This window comes from Rhinolophus sinicus, chromosome 6, assembly GCF_057876585.1.
Source record: "Rhinolophus sinicus isolate RSI-liver-muscle chromosome 6, RSI-T2T, whole genome shotgun sequence".
In the NCBI taxonomy this organism is placed as follows: Eukaryota; Metazoa; Chordata; class Mammalia; order Chiroptera; family Rhinolophidae; genus Rhinolophus; species Rhinolophus sinicus.
The window spans coordinates 65,035,344-65,058,427 of NC_142506.1; positions in this window are offsets into that span (position 1 = coordinate 65,035,344).

The window sequence follows — 23,084 nt, forward strand, 5'->3', positions numbered from 1 at the left end:
AGGTGGCACAGAGGAGCTGGTGACTTGCTCTGTGGGTGGAAGAGGAGTCATGGATCCTTCAGCGAGCCTATAAGAACCCTGTAAGGACGAATAGGAACAAACAGTCCAACCTTGACAAGGCGCAGAGGCTTGAATAGACGTGGTTTTTACCAACGAGAATGGAAGCAAAAATTACTGTTTTAAGCATCATGGGTTACTTCCTATTTGACCTTAAAATTGTGGGATGCTGGTGAGACTCAAAGGAAATGATGTGTGTAAAACCCATCAGAAACTACACCAGTGTAAGGTTATGGTGTTATCATTTGATAAAATATTTGTGTAAGGCAGTCTAACTTGTCCCTTCGATTGTCCTGCTTTCTTACCTTCCGTTCCCCCACCCCCAATCTTGCTTTATTTCAAAAAGGCATCCTTTGGGATCGTAAATTTTCTGAGTCATTCTGCTCCTGAAATGCAATGGTCCTGTCATTTACAAGATATTTAATAGTGTCCAAGGTTGCTATAAAGGAAAATAATCTTTGATTTCTCTGCTAATATGCATATACCTATCTTCTCAGAGTTTTAAAGATGGATTCTGGAGAATTTCAAATTGCACACAGTTAATTATGTTGTTTGCCCATTTTAACAGCAGAAAAGCAGAAGCAGTCAGAACATTAATCTTGAACATCAGAATAAACCTGTAATGGAAAGTCAATAGCCCTATTTCACAAAACAGAGGATATAGGACAATGCCAGTTAATGCCACTTGTAGAAAAATGAGTATTGATGCGCTATTTTAAAAGAGGAACTTAGTCTGTGTTTCAAAACTAATTGAAGACAACTGAACGACTTATGACTGTTTGACACGTCATCTTTGGTTGCCAGGAGTCATAATGATTACCTGCTTGCTATTGTACCATATGAGTTTCTGTTTCTGGTTATTCATATTTGTCTGAATTAATAAAACTAAAAAAATTAATACAGGAGAGGCGGTATCAAGACCAAAAATTCAATGCGGACATGGGCAATAAACTAAGAACTTAATTTGAAAGAGTTTGAATTTCTCCTTTTAATTTTTTTTTTAGTAGATTTTCAAGTGGAGCTCAAGCTTACACTTCAGAACTAGACAACTTTAAAATCCTGGCTTTCAGTGAACAAGGATTAAACCCACAATGAACAGAATAAGATTTTAGGAAACTCTAACATGATTTACACAAGCCAAAGTTTTTGGTAACACATATATTTATGTCTTACACAATTCCAAGAAAAAAATGTCAAGCCTTTATAGAGGTACTAGAAATATTGTATCATAAAAATGTTGATAGAAACTTTAACATTTCTAATTTTATTAGAAACCTTTAAAATATTACTGGATTCTTCTTGCAAAGAAACTGACAGATTTGTGACTCTATAGATGTATTTAGTCTTTGGCTCTTTTAACTCACCATGGTTTCCTTTCTATGGGGAACATTAATTTTACATTTGGCATGTGATGGGGATGTGAAGGTAGTTTTGCTCACCTACTCATTAATTCTTCAACCTGTCAGCATTCAATATTGAACATACAGGTTTCATGCAAGGATTTGTAACTCATCACCAACGGTAGTAATTAAGAGTAATGGGCTTTGGAGGCAGATGGAGAGCTATTGCAATTCCAGCTCTACTATTTGACATCTGCGTGACGTTATGCATTGTAGTAATGTCTCTAAGCTTCTTTTCCTTCGTCTGTAAAATGGGGAGATAATAGTACCTACCTTATATGGTTGTAAAAATGAAATGAGAACTCTGGTGTTCGAAAAGTCAGAGGTTGAATTTCGCTGAGGTCACTTAATCTCTGTGTGTATATACCAATGTTTTTCCATTAGAAAAATGGATGAATGCACATCTTACCTACCTCACTGGTTTGAAGACAGGAGGTGCAGTATATTGATTCACTTTGTAAACCCACAATGCTAGAGGGAGAGGCCCTATGGCATTATGTGTTGGTCTGTATCTGGTGTCATGTGGGTTTGGGATGGAGAGGTGATTAGTACAGAGATGAGTGAGTAGTATATTCACTCATTAATGAATAAAATCTATTTTCTCAGAAGTTTGTTACCAGGATTAAATACAAATGCATTTAAAGAGCGCAGTGCTGGACACTTGGTAGAATGTTCCATGTATGCGAGTTGTTGCTGTGTTATGCCTGTTATGCGATACAACATAACAGTAACACAGGCAAAATATTTTTTCATCTTAAAAAGTCCCCAGGTAAACAACAACATATGGAAGCGTTTTTCAGCTTTAGAAGTCGAGAGCACGTTGTGTCCCGGTAGCACCATCACCTCCTGCCTTATGGTTTCCTTGTGTGCATGTCACATTCTCCCTCAGCCTCAGGCTTTAAGCTTCCTGGCGCGTTAGTGCATCTATTCAGAATGCTCAGGGGGTTCGAGGTTCTTCTTTGCAGCCTCCACATTCTTCCCCAGGAAGCTTGGTTAAGATGAAATACTTCTCTCCGAATGAGACTTGGCCTTCACGAAGGGCCAAAATGGCAAAATTTGATCTAAAAGTTCACAGTCAATACTGTGTGAGTATAACGTCACAGGCAGGTTGATTCTCCCTTGACCTTGGGTGTTGAAAGCATTGGCCTTTATGCGTGTGTCCTCCAGTATTTGAATGGGAAAGTTAATGTTAGCTCACCTCTGGAAGGGCAAGAGGAGGGGTCTTAACCAAAATATTCACTGTTTGGCAGCAAGGAAGGTCACGTATTGGTGGCGTAGTATCATGTCAACCTATTAGGTTGGTGCAAAAGTCGTTGTGGTTTTTGCAATTATTTTTAACCTTTTAAACTGCAATTACTTTTGCACCCACTGAATGGAATTCTGAGTATATTCATTTCATTCTTGTTCATTTTTTATGGCATCTAGCACAGTCATAATTCAAAATCTTCTTCATAAGTTTCCAATGCCGTTTTCATATCTTTCACTTCCAGAACAAGAAGAGTGCATTGAAAAATTAAGGTCTAGACTTACAAGAACTTTGCCCTCTGAATCCAAGTAGCACCTAGACTTCCCTTATTAATGCCATCTGCTGCCACCATGTTTCCCCAAAAATAAGACCTAGCCGGACAGTCAGCTCTAATGCGTCTTTTGGAGCAAAAATGAATATAAAACCCAGTCTTATATTTCATAAGACCGGGAGACCGGGTCTTATATTACAGTAAAATAAGACCAGGTATATTGTATTATTATATAAGACCTGGTCTTATAGTAAAATAAGACCGGGTCTTATATTAATTTTTGTTCCAAAAAGACACATTAGAGCTGATTGTCTGGCTAGGTCTTATTTTCTGGGAAACATGGCATTATTAGCTTCTTATCTTGGTGACATAATCCGTTGATCTCACATTGTGTGATAACTGATTTAAGAACTAGGAGAGAGGTCTGAGGTAAGTATGAATCATTTTGTGCGGATGTGTGTACAGACTGGCAAATGAAGGAGGTCTTTGCATTAGAGAATGCCTTCGGGTTATCAGGGTTTATCTGATTCCAAGTCAGTTGACTAAACATTTTTAATTTCCTGCTTGTCAGGCTGACACAGCTTTATCTTTCAGGAGTAAGTGAGAGGTATCTGAACAACATCTATTTTAAGGTCCAGAGAAAGAAGATGAAGAGATGAAGAATCATGTAGTTCAAAAGCATAGTTTAGCCACGATCCTAGAAATTAAACTGGGAAAAGGGAGAGAGGACGTAGGGCCTAGGATTGGATGTTCAATTTCCTTATTCCATCTCCGTGGGATGAAGGTGAGTTATCAGCAGAGATTGGGAGAAGTAATACAATGATTGGAGAAACGCGCAGTGTCATGTAAGTTAAATGTTTGAAGAAGGGGTAGTAAAAATGAGCATATGAAACAGGGTCATTAGGTCTGGTTTAAAAAGAGTGGATTATAACTTCAGAAAGAAAGCTTCCCATGGAAGGTGATAGGTAAGCATTAGGCAGTGACGAAGTAGATGCAGAATGGGTGGGTCTGCTGCTGAAAAAGAGTTGAACCAAGAAAAAGAAGGGTGAAATAGACCAGCCATTGAAAAAGGCAAAAGGCTCAAATGAAGTGTTCTTTGTGTGTGTGTGTGTGTGTGTGTGTGTGTGTGTGTGTGTGTAGTCAGTTTCGACTTAATGATCATTTACCCTAAATTTTGAAGAGCTAAACCAAGCATTTTTAACTTCCTGCAATTACTTAACTCTAGTGTTTGCTAGCAGTTTGTTATTCGCCTGCACACTGTTAATTACAGTTTTCATCGGCACAAGCGGCTGTTAATGCAGTTAATGAGTAGCCTGTGAGAGGAAACTGGGGCTCACTGGCCTTCACCTTCAGAGGAAACCATCCACCCAGCCCCTAACTGTCGCTGATGATGAGTTTTCTAGAAATTGTTGCTGTTTGTTTTACAGCACGGGAGCGATTGCTCCCTGGGTCATCAGTGAGTCAACAATAAACAGAAAAAGTGACTAAATGTAAGACCTGGGCTTGTCCTGGTGAGTCCTTCTACAATGCAGAGTAAGATTGGGGAAGGAGCACTTCGCCCCCCTGGGAGGCTGCAGTGAGCACACCCTTAGGTCACACCATTTCTAAGGGCTGACAGGCATTCGTGAAGGGACGACTGCCAGAGTCAGAACCAGCGTGGTCACAGAGTGACTTCACCTGCCAACTGGTGTCAGGCATCAGCTACTACGTGTTCAATGGGAGGTGAATTAGAAGAGAGGAGTCTCTTCTCAAATAGCATTTCATGCTGAATGTTTACAACTCAGAAACATGGCCTTGGCCATCCCAGTCATGTCTCTTCTTTTCGAGGCAACGGCAGTAACAGACAAGGACCTTGTGATTCTTCAGGTTGAGAGTTTTGTTTTGCTTGAGTTTTGGAGGACGATTTGAGTATTTCCTTCCTTAATGGTTGCTTTAAAGAAAATCAGCGCTGATTGTTCCAGCAGTGTAGGACTTATTGGTATTTAGGGAGCTCTGAGACACCAGGAGTCCTCAAGGTCTTTTCAGCATCCATCAGCCTAATGGAAGTTGGGTATTTTCTCCTGACCACGCTGCGCATCTCAGGAAAGCAACACTGTTTGCTTTTCTTTTGTCTTCTTCTGAGTTTTGTCTGGGATTTCACTGTTTAATCTCTTGTTCATCAGAGCTCTGGTGGTTACACTTGCTGCCTTGTTTGCCTGAAAATAAGACCTAACTAGACCATCAGCTCTAATGCGTCTTTGGGAGCAAAAATTAATATAATACCTGGTATTATATTGTATTATATTATACCCAGTCTTATATTAAAATAAGACCAGGTATTATGTTACATGGTATTAGATCCAGTCTTATATTAAAATAAGACCGGGTCTTATAGTAAAATAATACCAGGTCTTATATTAAGTTTTGCTCCAAAAGATGCATTAAAGCTGATGGTCTGGCTAGGTCTTATTTTCGGGGAAACACGGTGTTAAGTTCTTCAAATATCAATAAACGAATGTTTACTTCGTAAATGGATTTATAAGGAAATATTTTAAAACATGAGATCTGTAAGGCATTAACAAAAATATCCTGAATAAAAACGTTGGCAGCTTATCGCCAGAGTCCCTCTGCTGATGTATGTAGCCTCCCGTCTCTGCCGGAAATCAGTGATTTTTCTTAACTCCCACGTCTATAAAAACCTCGTCAATTTATTTCAGCGCGACCCAAACAGCCTGATGGAGACTTGTCTGAATTGCCTGATGATCTGTAATCTATAGACCCACGATGGGGCTCAGGGAGCCAGCCTTTTCCAGAGCATTCTGGGAAGCTGCCCCTCCCAGTTTTACCTGCCGCCTTGCTCTGCAAGCTCATGCTGAAGCTGCTGGGGAAGATGGGTTTCCTCCGGGAGATGCACTTTAGACAGTGTGAATAATTGGGGTTTTATTTACTGCTGAGGAATAAACACATGCTGGCATTTTTATTACTATTCTGGGACTTGTATGCATCATTTTCCATGATTGCTGTTGCCCAGCCTGGTTGCTACTTGGGCAATCTGGTAGAGAGAGGAAAATGTTATCTCATTGCAGATCCTCTGTTTTTAATTATCAGGGATTTGAATTCCAATCCAAGAGATTACAGTTGTGCAAATAAATTAAAAAAGGATGCACAGCACACATAATGCCCCCTACAAGTCCATTCCGAGTTTTATTTTTAAAAGAGTTTTCAAAATCCAGATCACTTCAAGGTCATTTCTAGAATGCAGCAATGGCAGTGTTTTCTCATATCATGGAAAAATCTATGGGCTTGAGACAACTTTTTTTCTTTTTTTCTTTTTTTTTGTTCTAAGGTTACAATGAAAACATTGATCTGTTTTTGCATTCTAATTATCATTGAAACCCAAGACATTTCGGGGCATGGATGCCCAGTAGCACTTTTACCCATGGTTGTTCAAGTTTTTCACATCCTGCTAATTGTCAGAGGTAAGACAGTATACCACACTCGTTGAAATGATCATGAACCACCTCTCTTTATAAATACAGCACTTCATTAACCCTTTGAGATGTCACGTGATTTTTGCCAGATGGAATGGCAGAAATACTGAAGTGGAAATGATCTAATTATGAAAGTTGTGTGCCTCTTACAATAGCTCTGGGTCAACTTTCTTGATGAAGTTTAAAATACAGATGTATCACTGGTAAACACTGAGTTTTAAAATACTAATTAGAATCTTTTCTTAATTTTTGTTCTGTAGACAGTTTCTCTTTTTTATTAATTAAAGAAAAAACAAAACAAAAACAAAAAAACTCGATAGACGTTTCCCAGAATCTTGCTGACTTCTGAGGCTGAACACCTCTCCAGGTACGTATCAGCAGTCATTAAATATTTTTGAATAAATGGAAATATTAAAAATCAGAAAAACAAAACAAAATAAAATAAACATTAGCATCATGAGATCTGTGTTTGGAGTGAAAAACTTGTATTCCATCCCAGGATTTTGTTTCTCAATGGTGTGAGCTTCGTTATGCCATGTAACTGTTCAGAGCCTCAGTTTCCCCAAATCTGAAATGCAGGGACTGGACTCAGTCATACCCAGGGTTCCTATCAGAGCCACCTCTGGGCTGATTTCCTGTTCTGGAGTTAATAGTTGTTCACTGGAAGAAGGTTAGGCTGTTCTAAGTTGGCTGACAATTTGCCTTCGTGTTTGTGGGAAATAATTCAGAGGGTGACACCGAAGACACAGGGTAGCTGACGGTGTCATTTACTGAGACGGGAAGACCAGGGAGTGACTTTAGGGTGGTAAATCAGGAACTCTTTGTCAGATGCAATGTGTATTAGATGTTCAAGTGGTGATGGGGAGTGGCTGGATACTTGCATGTGGAGCTTAGGTGAGAGATTGATGCTGAATATTTTGGCCTGTAGATCATCAGAATACGGATGCTGTTGGAAACTACAAGATGAGTTTGCCTCAGGAGACTAGAAAGAGTGTGAAGAGGGCCAAGAAGAGAAAATTGAACAGTTGCACAGATCTGGCAGAGGAGGAGTCGGCAATGGAGATTTGGGAGTAGAAACCAATGGACTTGGAAGAAATTGGGAAAATGCAGTGACGCAGGTGCATGGAGAATACAGGGATAATAGAACACACCAGTTGTGTCCAGTGCCACAGGATATCTAACAAGAAGAGGACAGATATTTGCCCCCGAAGTTGGCAGAAGGAAGAAAAATGGTTTTCACACAATGATCAGGAGTAAGTTATATAGAAAGTGGTCAAACGAGTGTTTCCTTCTGTGACGTGGTGACATTTCTTTGCCCCGACACGCACCGAGGAATGCATGCAGGTTCCTTAGTGGGGGCAGAAGATGGGGGGCTCTCTGAGGCCACCTGTGCATGCTCTGAGGCTTCTATGCAATCTTCCTGCATCTGGGTTAGAGATTGGGGATCAGAATTTCCACCAGCAAAACTATTGTCACCCACCCCAAAGAATAGTGTATCACACACCTACCTTGTGGTATGTTTCAGCCGATTTGCTTACTAGAAAAACCATACTGTTTTCAGCACAGTTGAACCAGGCCTGTATCTGGGGCAAGCTCAGGAGAGAGGAAGTGGGCAGTAAATGCTTTGCAGGGGGCTGATGGAAAATTTGAATAATTTACAAAAATGAGGTCCTTTATTCAACTATCAAGCAGTTCATTGAATTATGTCGGCATTCCTGGACACTGCTGCACATAATGAGAGAATATAGTCTATTATCCAGGACATCTGGACTGGGAACAGAAACAGAATGTCAGCAGATACCATAAAGGTTACGAGACTGGTTCCAGCCCCGCTGGCGGTCAGTTGCCCTGTGTTCTTCTGACTGCCTGTGGGGCAGCAAGACAATCCTTTAAAAGCAAATAAACATGTTAACACAAGACAAGTCATGTTTTGAGACAGAGCCAACTTGCAAATGCCCTGTGTGGGTTTCTCTCAGGGGTTGTGAATTGGGGGGGGGGGGGGAGGGTGTTTTGGGATGTGTTCTTGAATTCGTGGCAGTGTGGGGTTTTCCTTCCTCTTCACCGTGCAGAGAACTTGGGGCTGTAGTCCAGGGCTCGGAGCGCATGCCAGGGTGTGGATATTGGCAGCCGGGTTTCCTGACCACCCCCCACCCCGTGAGCATATGTTCAGCTCGGCTCCTCGGTTGTCTGGGGGAGGCTTGCAGAGCCGTTCTGGGCAGAGCTCCCACTTGCTGAAGAGCACCTGATCCCACGGCATTTCCCTGTAACCCTCTGTGCAGCCCCCTTCTCAGTAGGAAGCTGGCAGCATGCGTGTCGGCCTCTCCACGAAGAGAGAGAACGTCATATGCGGTTCTCGCACGTCTGAGGCTGTGTTGTGGGTAATTAAGGAGGGCATCTCGACTGGCTTGGCTGATATTTGGGCAAAGGAGAGATGCTGTAAATATTCCATAATCAAAATGATGACCTGGATGAATGACGGTCGGTCACACACGACATAAGCCACGTGACGACCGTTTGTCACCGCTAAGGCACACTGCCAAGGATTTGTTGTTACTGTGATAGACGTCGGGGGCTGAGAGTATTGACTGTAGAACAGGAGTTAAAAATTCAAATGTTTCGAGTCCAGGACACACCATGAATGTTTGGATTGGGGTAGAACAGTTAAGAGTAGTGGGTCCTGCAGAAAACGAGGAATTGCACACCCCCCAAAAAAAACAAACCAAAACCAAAACCCAAACAGCACTGTGGGAGACACAGAGCCTGCTAACTCCCAGCTAGTGATACAATATCACAGAATGATAAAATTTTCTGGATGGAAGGAGGAACTTTTGTGATTATTTTGTTAATGCTTAACCAATGAAAGAATGGAGGTAAAATTTCTTGCCTTTTCCCAAGTCACACAGGTACTTCGAGGGAGAGTTGGGCCTAGAATTCCTATGACAGGTGTCTTTCCTGTTAAGTTGTGTCTGGCGTGTCGGCTGATGAAGCTAATGACGAGGGTTTCAGCGGGGACCCTTCTCTGAACCACGGTAACGTAGCGTGGGGCTCAGGGATATTTTTCTCTTTCTCAGAAGATAATGATCATTCATCACACCCGTTTTTAAGCCTTGACCACAACATTTTTTGAACCAAACAAATTTTTGTTGTAAACGTCACAGGGCAATATCTTCATGGTAGTTACAACTTGTAAAATCAGTAGAATATGCAGGGAATTGGGAACATTTGCATATGCAGGGGACTGAGAATATAGACAGCAGGTGATGTATACACGGAACTTCAATGTCACGCGGACACTAAAAAAATAACACAAAATGAATTCTATGTAGCCATACAGCACAGACCTCTTTGCAGGGAGAATGCAAACAATTTTCAGACAATAGAATTTAAGCAGAAATGTGGCTTTTCAAAAATGAGAACTTCGGTATTGGTGTGTGACGTGTCTATTGGTAAAACCCCTTTAGAAAAGAATTTTATGTTTCCTAAAAATGTTAAACAAGTCCCACCTTAGATGCTGACAGTCACACGTGTGTATCAGGAGACCCGTCCGTGTTTACCAAAACATCACCCTTAAGAACAGACGAAGTGGAAACAAGCCACATATGCACCCATATATACAGTGGTCCATTGTGTTGTATTTGTACAATGGGGTAATGCGTCGTGTGAGAATAGGTGAACTCCCCTTGGTGTATCAGCGAGGATGAGGCAAAAAGCAAACTGCGGAAAAAATACACATACACGCATACAGAATTTCAGTTTTATAAAATTAAAAAACCAGTCAAAACTGAAGAACATCTTGTTGATAAAAAAAAAAAAAATCCATGTGAGTTTAAACTATGAAGAAAAGTAAGGCAATAATTAACATAAAAATAAGGACACTGTCTGCCTCTGGAGAGAGGATGGGAAGTAATTGGTTAAGAGAACACAGGTTTCAAAGTTATTGATGGCATTCTGTTTCTTAAGGTAGTGGTGAGTTAATCAGTGTTCCTACTTTTAAAAGATGTATGTGTCTTTATCTTTTATGTAAATTGCAGGTGTGTAAAGTATACAAACCCAAAGCGATGATGGTCAAAGAATATAAATTTTTGTCTGATTATTATTTTTTGCCCTCATTCTTGAATCATAGCTTGGTATTTAATTCTACATTAAGAACTACGTATATATTGTATGCATATATGTATATGTAAATACCTAATTTTATGAAAATTTTATTGTGGTAAAAACCGTAACAAAGTTTACCAACTTATCCATTTTTAAGTGTACACTTCAGTAGTGTTAAGTATATTCATCTTGTTGTGCAGCCAATCTCCAGAATTTTTTCGCTTTGAAAACCAAATTTTATATCCATGAAACAAAACTCCCCATTTTCCCTTACTCCAACCCCTGGCAACCACCATTCTACTTTCCGTCTCTCTGAATTTGGCTCCCCTATGTACCTCATGTAAGTGGAGTCATATAGTATTAGTCTTTTTGTGACTTATTTCACTTGGCATCATGGCCTCAACTTTTATCTATGTTGTAGCATTTGTCAGAACTTCGTTCCTTAGGATGAACACAATTCCCCTGTAGGCACCTACCACACTTTTGTTCATTCATTTGTCAATGGATACTTGCTTTTACCTCCTAGCTTCATAAGTGTGCAAATCTATCTTGGAGACCTGCTTTCAATTATTTTGGCTATATCATATAGTAGTTCGATTTTTAATTTTTTGAGGAGCTGCTGTAGTTTTCTAAAGCAGCTACACCATTTTGAATTCCTGCCAACGTGCACAGAGTTCCAGTTTCTCTACATTCTTGCCAATATTTATTTTCTGGTTTTCTTTTTTCTTTGATTGTAATCATCCTAATGGGTGCAAAGTGATATGTGTGGTTTTGATTTGCATTTCCCTGATGATTAGTGATGTTGAGTATCATTTTATGTGCTTGTTGACCAGCTGTATGTTGTCTTTGGAGAAATGTCTGTTCAAGTCCTTTGCCCATTTTTTAAAGTGAGTTAATTGAGTTTTGTTGAGTTGTAGACATTTAAAAAATAAATTCTGGATATGAACTGCTTATCAGATACATGATTTGCAACTGTTTTCTCCCATTCCTTCAGGTGCCTTTTGTCCTTTGTTGATTGTGTCCTTCAAGGCACAGATTTCAGTTTTGATGTAGTCTCACTTGTTAATTTTTAATTTTGTTGACTGTGCTTTTGGTATCACATCCAAGACATCCTTGCCAAATCCAGCATCATGAAGCTTTCCCTCTATGTTTTCTGCTAAGAGTTTTGTAGTTTCAGATCTTATGTTTAGGTCTTTGATCCATTTTGAGTTTCTTGTCGTGCATGGTATAGGGTAAGGGTCTAACTTCATTCTTTTGCATGTGGATATCCAGGTTTCCCAACACCATTTAAAGAGGCTGTCCTTTCCCCCCATTGAATGGACATGGCACTCTTGTCAAAAAATCATTTGGAGGGCAAGAATTATATGTTGTCAGCGCCTTGAAGAAATTATGCAGCTGTTATGGAGTTTGCATTTCACTTTTTGAGGAAACAGCTTTCAGTCTCATGGTTGTACTTTTCTTTTCTGGTTGCTTTTAAGATTTTTTTATTCCCCCTTTCTTGTACCTAAATCTGAGGATGGGTGTCTTTCCTCAGTTTCCCGTCAATATTTCTTCAGTTAGTGCTTTGGCTTTATTCTTTTTAGGATCTTTTTCTGGAAATCTGATCTATATTGCATCTTCTCAATCTGAATTTCATGTCTCCTAACCTCTTAGACTCCATATTTTTCCATCTCTTTGTGTTAACATTCTGCGTTCAGTCTTGAGCTTTGTCTTTCAGTTCATTAACTTTCTTTTCTGCTATGTCAAATAAATTATTTAACCCATCCATTGATTTTCCAATATTACTATACTTTTCCTTTTTACTTACAGCTTTTCAAATCTGCTTCATATTTTCGATAGTAAAAGAATATGACAAAGGAATAAGAAACACTCTCCTTTTTAAAAAAAAAATATTGATTATTCATATTGTAAATTCTCTGGTAATTTAAACACCTGTGATTTTTGTGGGCCTGATTTATGGTTTGTTGTAGAGTTTCATTCATGCAGGATCGTTTCCTGTTGTGATTTTGCACTTTGATTGTGAGCTTATGGTGGCTGACACTTGCATCTGTGGGAATACTTTGAGGTGTGGGGTTGGGTAATTTCTCCAGAGAGGGTTTGTGTTTGTCTCTGCCAGGCATCTAGGGGGCATCACAGTTTGGATTAGTTTTTATCTAATTCTCCACTTGAGGTTTTCAGGCCATAAAAGCGATATAAATTCTGATCTGTTATGAAGTCAGCATTGGTGTTAGGGATATTCAGGTGAGACTTTGTTTCTCTCCACCCGTGGCCTATGCCAAGTCCAGCAATTTCCCTAATTGTCTTCCTTATGGGTGCTTTAATTGCATATGTGTCTCTTCTACTGAGCGGGCCACGTTTTTTGGGTACCAACCTTTTGGAGGGTGGTGCTATGACTGCATCTTTTGGATGCCTTGAGCTTTGGTTTTTTCACTTCCGCATTGAGCTTGTTAAAAGCCAGCGACCTGCAGATGCTTTTTGGAGAGCCACTGGTCTCCACACTTGATTTCCCCTCTGGATTTATTCTTGTCATTTTTGGCCTCTGGAGGTTTCTCCCCTCTATTGCCAGATCAGATGAATTTCAGAAGATATTTTAAAAATCTAGCATATTAAAGGTATTTAGTTGGAGGGTATCTAGCCCGCTGTAATGCTGGGTTTAGAATCCCTACTTAGCTTATGTATTTGAAACGTATGCAATTTTTAGCTTCTATGTATTATATATTAGTGTCATTTATCATGTAAAGTGATATATCATATTTACTTAAATAGGATGGATTGTATCCCCCTGCTCACTGTTGGGATTAAAGGAGTAATTTAAAAAAAATTAGTTTTATGGAATATTTTGTTTTATAAAGCTGCCATAATAGATGAACCCTAACACCTCAGTGTCTTAACACAGGTGAAATTTATTTCTTACTCACATAAATTTTCTTGGTGGCAGTGGAAAGAGGGTGGTAATTCTCTTTTATGGAGTATTCATGAACGCAGGCTGATGGAATGGCTGCCAGCTTTAATACATACCTTTCAGATGGTAGAGGGGGGTGAAAGCATTGGAAGTTGTGGGGGGCAGGGGCAGGTGCTGTGGGCCGCACTCCTGCCCGTATAGCACCACCTGGGGCCCTGTCACAGGGCCCTTCCTCCCGGGGAGTCCTCAGCCTGATGCAAACCATGGAGTGGGAACCGAAGTCTTTGGTGGCTGGCCTGTCCTCCCTCTGGCCACCACATATCCACATGCATACTTCTGCTCTCACCCAGAACACATTTGCTCTGTCCCCAAAGGAGAAAACCTCAATCGTTCCAGCTTTGCGTCCAGCTCATGCGTCAGGATCTGTCTGTATTGTTCAGTCCTCCCCAGCAGGCGCTGTGGTCTGGCAGCCTGTGCGGTGCCACGCAGTGGTGCCTCTTCATGTTTCTTATGTAGAGGCCTTGCGTGAACCTCATGAGGTAGTTTGCCAGTCATACTGTGTCTCTGTGACCGCTGTTTTTACCCCAGTCCCTTTGACTCTGAGCTCTCATGGTGGCCGCATTGCTCAGCAGTGTGTCTGGAGTTAGATAAACAGTGCTCTCCTCTGTGTCATGGGGTCCCTCAGGGGGGCTTGCATCCCCGAGGGTTTGCATTTGGTAGACTGCCTCTCTCTGATTCAGATCTTTATTCCCCGGGGTGTGCACCTCCTGTGAGTGCAGTCAAGTCAGGATGGGCTGCAGTTCCAGCTGTTACTCGGTGTCCGCGAATCCCATTCTCCTCTGCCTCTGGCCGTGTTGTCAGCTCTGGTTTGTGATTCCAGAGTCTTTATGTGTTTCTTGAGATTTGCGATCCACTCCCCAGTGGGGTCCATCTCTCCACGAGCTGCCAACCCCAGACCCCCCTCCTCCCACCCCAAGACTTGAGATGTACCTGAAAAGGAATCAAGGTCATGGTTAAAACGCTGTCTCCACATGGAGCCCTACTTCTGCTCCATATAAAGCCGTGTGTATAAAAACACAACAGAACAAAAGCTCCTTTTTTGACAATGGATTGCCCATGGGCCGGGATACCTGAGTCTTGGCCCTTCCCCAGACGGGATAACCTACTACTTATCAGGGCTTTGCTATGGTGTGTGGTGATAATATGAGGCATTTACTGGAATTACGGATATTTGTGTAGCAATGAGAAAGAAGGAAGATGAGAATGGTGCCTGTGGGGGAAAAAAAAGTACATCCAATGCGCAGTTAGTTAGTTGTTTCCTCTGTGTGGATGTGTCATCTTTCCATAATGCAACCAGCGAGAGGAGCCCAGCACGCCGCACAGAGAGAGTGGCAGCTCTGATAACTTGCCTGGAAGCCTGGCTTTGAAGTCAAAGTAGACCAGTTTTGCAGGAGAGGAAAAATTGGGCCCCACATGGAACTAAACCTTTAACTTAGGAAAATAAGTTAACTTAGGAAAAAACACCTTTAACTGAGGGGGGGAAAAAGCAGATCATTTGGGATTCAGAGACCGTAATCTATTCTGTTTGCTGAACCTGTGCCTCAGCTTCTACCGGGTCAGTTTCAAAACCTCAGCCCCTCTCAGTCTTTGTCAGGTCAGAAGCGCACTGCGAATTTCCTCATGGCAGGATTGCCACCTGGTACTTCCCTGTTGTAGGACAATGTTGGGATGAAAAGCACCTGTTTCAGTGATTACTTGCTTGCCTTTTTGGATCCACCTCTTTCCTGTCGTCTCTCCCCTTTCTTCATCCACCCATAGAGAAAGATGGTAGATAGGCAAAACCTACCACTGAGTTTGCAGGACAAAAGGCCAGTCTCCATTCAGCCTAAGGGAATAGCTACGCAATGAGAAGTTAGCTAATGTGCCCAAATAGACCATCTATTCTTGAAGATGTGATGAAGAAAAACACCAAAAATGAACTCTGGGGGAGGAGAGAGGATGGAAGAGATTCACACTCCCCGATACTCGTCATTTCAAAATGTTGAGAGACGAGTGAGGGATGACTTGAGAAATTCAGAAGTTAAAGCTTGGATAAATTATTTGAACAAAGGGAGGCTGTTGATTAAATAAAAATGGGACAAAATTTCGAAGGGTTCCAGGAAGACAGTGAGAGAATGTGCTTTCTATAGATGTCCCAATCACCTGACACTTAAAACTGCTTCAGGTGCCGTTTTAAAAGTTATAAAGAAAGAAGCCATTGTTATTATAGAACAAATTCTAAACTATGAAGCCAAATGAGAAAAAAAAAACCAAAACCCTCATTCATCTGATGACAATCAGTATTAAACTTGATTTACATTCCTCCAACCCTATTGAACAAAATTCAGTTGATACATTTGAAGGGCCATCTTGAAACTTTTGAAACTATCCATATTTGGCAGGGAACATTGTTGCACTGATAGCAACCATTTGTCTAAATCCTCTCTTTGAAAATTTTACCCCTTCCCCAGCTTCCCAAATCACTGAAGGGGAAACGTTCCTGCTGGCTGGTCAGCTCCTAGGCTCTCTTTCTTCCAAAGAGTTGGAACGATGACAGGAGAAATAAGGAGAAAACAAAGGCAGCCGGGGAGGCTGGGTCCATGGATCTCAGTGATGAGGAAGGGGGACCAGAATCTCTAGGGCCAGAGTATACGAGCGATAGGTTTGAACAGACAAGAGAGTCTCAGGGTATGAAAAAAGCACAGAGGAGAGGAATGGAGAGTTCCAGAAGAGTGGCTGTGGGTTTAAAAATTGGATTCTCTTCGAAGTACTTTGAGGTGCATAAGTAAGTATTAGAGTCCCTTTTCCATACATCTGTGGCTAGTCCTTGAATGAAGCGAGTGGTCTTTGTGTCACATCCAACCCCCTCCTCTGTTTAGGGTAGAGCTAAGTAATAACCCCCACGATGTCCTGAAGTAAGGAGGGTCTTTGAGAGCAATGGCGTAACTTTTATAAAAATTCATCACCGAGTTACTTAAATATTTTGAATCTCTCATGACACCTTGAAAATGATTCGTGTTTTTTTTTTTCCTCATGGTCTTCCTGGCCATTACATAAGGTGAAATGAATTGGCTTTGTAATTATTTGTTGGGCAGTGAGTAAAAGGCAGAAAACAATCGTTTCTGTATCCTTTCCAGCATCTTACTAGTAATTCTACAATGAATTATTTAGCCAATTTGGGTATTTGTGAAGAGGCGTGGACGGAGGGAAGTTAGGAGTGTATTACAATTCTGCGAATGTATTTTTCTAGTTCCTTCTGGCCTCTGGGCTCTACAACGCTCAGGCACTGAAAATTATGCCGCTCGAGCGATTCTTCGTGAATGTCTGGGCATCAATCCAGGCACCTACAGGGCTGCCTCCTGCAAAACAGAAATACCGGCCATTTCTCTTTGGCACTTTACCGTTTGGTGTCTCTGGTTTCTTGCTGTGCCTCAACCATCAAGGATTATCCTGCCATTTGTAAGCTGTGCTGAGTGCCCATTAGGGGTGAGTGAATGTGACCCTGTAGGAACAGGTGTTTTTGGATAGGAGATCCTAGAAAACCAAAAAGCCTTTACTAAAAAACAGCATTCATTCTTGCATCCATCCATCCATCCATCCATCCATCCATCCATCCGTCTGTCGTTTAATTGCTGTACAATGACCAGGCCATGGTAATAAGAACACACTCTTTCTCGGCATTTTGAACATCACAGCAAAGGTCCTAAGCACCTTGCGTGGATTGTAGACCCATTTCACTCTCACAGCCACCCTGTGAGACAGGACTTCACGTTCTTGTCCAAGAAACACATTGGTGTTTCTCAGCCCTGGGTACATATTCTAGTTTCCTAGAGAATTAAGAAAAATAATACTGCTCCCTGGGCGTATCCACAGAGTTTCTGATTCATTTGGTCTAGGGGAAAGCCTTCACCTCAGAACGTTATACAGACACCGCAGGGAATATTAATATGTCGAATGCTACTGCATTAGGCTGTAAAATGCTTTCACTTTCCTCTCTCTCTGTCTTCTTTTTTTCTTTTACTATCCTTCCACTGTTAGGTTTTCACTAATTAATGCATGGTTCTTTTTTTTAAAAAAAAAGGAGTCAAGAAATAAACTCCAAAATAGAAATGATTTATAAGTGATCAATAATTTTATACTTGGCTCATTTTTAATATTCAAGGCACAGCTAATTGGCATCATTAGAATAAAAATCAAATTACAGCACAGCTGTGTTAATTATGAAAACAGATTAAAGCGTTAGTTTTCCTCATTTGGGTTCCTTATTTTGAGTCAGGCTTCTGTGTTTTTCCCCTACACGTCCTATTCCCGTTCCCTCTCTCCCATCCACTCTTCCTCTCCGTTATTTTATCAGCATCCAAAAGCTTGACATTATTGTGGTTTCCTCAAGGTCTTTCACGGGTGCCACGAGACACACTTTGCATCCCTTATCTGCAATACGGCACAGTGTGAAGAGTAAGGGAGATGAAAAACAAAGTTTAATGACACTACCCTCACTTTTGGACTTAATCTGTGCCTGAAGATATTGTAAGCTAAATTACAAAATATATTATAGTTTCAGAAAAGGCAGCTGCTCAGGTTTCCTCTTAGCAAGTTCAAATTGAACTCTGTGGAATATGGAACAGAAGAAATTATTTACAGTCTCTTCAGTTGCCAACGCTTCCTTTGGGCTGAAAAGAATACACATTTGTATTCCTGTTATGTCCTATTGTGCCCTTCCATCTTTCACCATCCCTTAGGACAGAGAGCCAGTTGGAAGAAAGGAAAGATACTTGCTAAGTTCCCCAGTTCCAGGCAGAATGAATAATGTGAATAAAATGCATGCTTAGCCCAACAGCCCTCCTTAAGTGGTACGTAAATAAATAGTACCCAATGATAGATTTCGTACAATTATTTTTATTCAGAAGTGTAGATGCACAGATACACAATATGTGGAAATACAGGAAATTCTTCCCCCTCCCCCCGTCTGGAAACTGTACTGTAGAAAAGCAACTGAATCAGAATGACTATTATGTTAGAGGCCAGAATGTGACTTGAACGTATACACATTTTCTTCATCATGACTGTGAACTGTTAAAAAGAAAGCACGTTTAGTGAGTAGTCATATCAGGAACTTTTCCATCTGTGCGACCCAGTCGGTAGAGCTGCTCCCATAAACAAAGAAAAAGTAGAACATCAGTAACTTGCTCTTCAAGTAGATCAGGACCCTTGAAAAATTGTCAGCCTTGTTGTCAACAGGGCCTTCCAATGGAAACTGATATGCACGAAGGTATTCCTTTCTAATGTTTGATAATGAAAGTATCGATCTATTTCATAATATTCTCTGCCCCTGATGGATTTTCCAATTGAGGTCACATTGTAACAGTGGGTACTGTGTTTCCATAAGGAGTTGTGATTCTCTGTAGCTAATGTTTGTTGTTATAGTAACAATTGGCAAAATCCCTGATCAGGAACCAGTGCATTGGGCAGCTAATTTTGGGTGCAATTCATAATAAAGCAACCCACGTACCATTTTGGTGGAGAAGTTTGCTTTCCGAAGTGATATTTTCAATCTGCCTTACACATTGCTACCAAAACCATTCTTCTTCACCTAATGAGAGACTTTCCTAGAGTCTTAATGAATTCTCCATTCTCCAGTGTGGGGTTCAATACTGCTGTGTGGACCGTGCTGTTCCAGGCCTGACTTGAAATTCATCAATGCCTGTCTTGTTGGTAAAATCATTAGCAAGCGATGCATTATTAAAGAGTGTTTCAGACACACAGGGCTTGGAATTGCTATTGATAACAAATGTCGCTAATGTTTTCCTGCAAAATAAGCCACAGTGAAAAACCACGGACCTGACCCTTGAAGCACTTGTGAGAGCGTGGAGTGGAAAACGTAACTGCTGTGGCTGGCAGGAATTTCAAATGAAGGCTCCTGGTTTCTTTGCCCACCACCTAGAAGCACATAGGAAGGAATTGAACCAGCTGTGATGGCATCGCCAGAAAACAGTGTTACCGTATTGAATTTCTGCCCCACAAAACACTTTGTAGTGTTCAAGGCTTTTCATTTAGATGAGCTCTTCCTCTTGTCTTTTGAAGAGTACTAGGTGTGGAGGTCAGTGGATAAATAGAGCCGTTTGGTCGCTGAGTGTGAAGTCTGTTGATTTTATGAGCACCTGGTAAGAAAAAGCAACACGACTATAAAAGAGTACAAACAACTTCAAATATTATGTTTTATTTTCCAAGGCACACAATTACTCTACCATTGGTGCTGTCTCAGGCTTTAAACATTTGACCTCGTCTCTTCAAAGCTTCTGTTTTGGTAACCAACATTTTCATTGTTGGAGATTTAAGAAAATTATTTTGATATTTCCACGTGGGATTCTGCCGTGATGGCGAGGTATTTTATTGTTGCTTCACTGTATTCTGCACCAGTATTTACAGCTTAAAATGGCTTTTACGATCCCCCCAACACACCTACCATAGCCTGAAAATGACTGTCAGCTAGCTGAGCTGGGAGCAGTTAGCGCAAAGCAGACATTTAAAGAAAACCTTTGTTTATTAATTACTATAATAAATTCCCTTGGAGTAAATGGGGACCACATTTGTAATTAGCAGGGGTTGTAAGAAACTGAGTGTTTGCTTGGAGGGAGGTATTGAGTTCCTGCAACATGTCAGAGGCTGCAGCTAGAAGGCTAGATGGCCGGTGACATAAGCTGGTGGCACAGTGGCAATTTGTAGAATACTTGAGCTTTTCTGTGGCTCAGATGTCTTCTTAGATGTTTTCTGTCTCAGACTATTTAAGTGACTGACATTATTTTTAGCCTTTACATATGCCAGGTTCTGTCTACACATCTATACATATTAACTAATTTAATTCTCACCACAACCCTATGAGGGCCCTCTTTTAAAGAAGGGGCTTGTTCTGTTCTGTTTTTATACACGTCATTGTACATGGAGGAGAAACTGGCGCATCACAGGGCAAGATTTTAGCTGCGTCCTCGATTAGGTTTCAGACGTACTTAACAGAGTGTAAGGAACTTCTCAGGGTTTGAAATCAGGCCCTTGGGTTCCAGAGCCTTCACCGTTCACCCCACACTCTGCACTGTCACCATTCTAGGGGTCTAGGTGTGGGAAAGCCACACGCAATTTGGTACAAATGAGGACAGCGATACGTAAGCTTGCAGTATTTTAAAATTACCTTAATAAGTAGTTTATGGCAAAACAGAGACTAGAATTCAGGTCTCTGAAAACTTGGGACAACTTATGGGTGAGACTGACTCTCCATGACCTCCCTGGGATTTAATCACTTCTTAATTGAACAAAAAGTCAAACAAAATGGTCTCTTTGCTTTTTTTTTTTTTTTTTTTTTCACAATCTTTTTAAAATTTTTTTTTAAGAGCATGTTTAGGTTCACAGCAAAATTGAAAGGAAGTATAGAAATTTCCCACATACCCCCTGCCCCACAGATGCATCTTCTAAGCTTTTTCATTTCTACAATTCTGTGATACAGATTTAGTTTTCCTGTTTTTTAGGATCTCTTCCCTTAAGTTCTTACCTGTCATGAGTCAGCCATTTGTGTAAAAGAGGACACAAAAATTTGCAATTGGTGGGTAATTTTATTTGAAAAATAGTCATTCCATGCTGGGTAGAAATTTGGGCCGTGAAGTTTTTTCCCTCCGAATGCACAACATCAAAGGTTTGGTTTAACAACAGTAGGTTATAAATTATAAACAAAGAAAAAGCAATGGTTTATTTTTTGAAATGTACCCTTTTAAAAGTGAGTTTTTTTTTTAAAACATAAATGACCTTAAAATATGTGTACAATACAGCAAAACCCTGTGTATTCATATAAAAACACTCTTTCGCCATTGCCTGCTCTCATTCTTTCTTCACAGCACCGCTCAGTGCCCGAACATGTGTCCCATCTTCACGTACCTACTTGTCCCTGGTCTGTTCCCACTAGAGTGAGCGCTCCATGATGGCGGTGACTTGTTTTGCTCACACAGTATGTCTGTCATCAGGAGCGCAGCTCAGTCAACTATTTCTGTAAAGGACCAGAGAGTGAATATTTTAGGCTCGCTGGGGTCTCTGCAGCAGCTGCACGGCTCTGATGGTGTACGTGAGAGCAGACAGAACACCTAACATTTATGTGTACGTGAGGGCACACAGAGAATCCCCAGCTTTTACGTGTGGCTGTTCCTCAGTAAAGCTTGATTTCCAAAAGCACGTGGTGGGCCGCATTTGGCCAACCCCTGATCTAAAGCACGTCCTGCCCTATCGTAGATGCTCAATAGCTATTTACTGATTAGATTAAGGAGCTAAAACAGCGATCATTCATATTATGATTGAAAACAAAGTCATGAATCCTAAAGCTTCTGCATGTATGTGTTGTAGTCCCCTCAGGGCGGGGGTGGGGGTCTCTTCCTGGAACACGTTTTCTTCCTCATTACATTCTTTCCTGCAAGACTTGGTGTTTGTAACGTTGGCCTTGGGGACACCTGCTGTACTTGGATCAGTTTTCTCTTTGCTGTCAATAAGTGTCCTTGCTTTTGTTTTCCTGTCCTATCTTAAAGCCGGTCTTTTTATGAACAGTCTTTTATTGATTTTTTTTTTTTTCCTCTCTCTGACATTTCCACCTTCTAAGCTCATACTATTGCCCCAAGAATCATGTCCCTGGCTTAAATGATTTATTTAACGTGGAATTTTGAACTTTGGAAATGTCGTATATACCCCCACGATTCAAATCAATTCAGAGAAAACTTCTTGCGGGTTCTGACTTAGGCTTTATTTTGCTGTTAAAAGGCTGAGTAAAGTTGGATTTTTCTGTCAAGGAAGTGGGAAGAAAAAAGACATGAAGGGTGTGGTTTAAAAGTGATAGGTCCTTTGTGACTCATTAAATTTTTTTTCCTTTAAGTGAAAAAAATTGAGCTGTGAATGAAAGCAGATCTAGAAATACAAGGATTTTCCATACTGCTTTTTATTCCAGATTTTCAGGTTCTTCATAGATTTTAGTTGGCTAGAAACCTAAAATAAAATTACAATTTAATTTTCATAGTTGTTGGGTCAGTGATTTGACTCCCCCCTACTTACAAGTTCATAAGTTAGTCTGTTACTGTTTCATGGATACTGGCAGGAAGCAGAGCACTACAAGGTCAGAAGCAAGGACTTTATTGCTCATGAACAGCAAGCAGCAGGAGCATCAGCATATTTGTGTCCACACACCTTGACCCCAGGTCCTGAGGAAGTGATGTGAGACAGCCCAGGCATACGTCAAGCACACAGTGGGTTTTTTATTGTGTGTGAGGAACACCGAGTTTGTGGAACCCACTGCTTTTATAGCAAGCAGTAAACAAAACCAGCTCTTTGTCCAGGGGAGGAGCGTATCTCCTTTGTCCAGTTTACTCCCTGCAGGTACAACCCCGAGGAATGGAGTGGGTAAAGAGCAGTCAGGGCCGTGCATTCTTGGTCCACACAACAGGACATACAGGAGAGCAACAGGCTCTTTCCTAACAATAAGTACACGAACCAGAAGCGAGAAGATCCCTCAGGTTGATTTGGAGTGGCACACGCTGCCCCTGGCCAGTTCCGAGAGAAGAAGATAAGGAGAGGCAGGTCT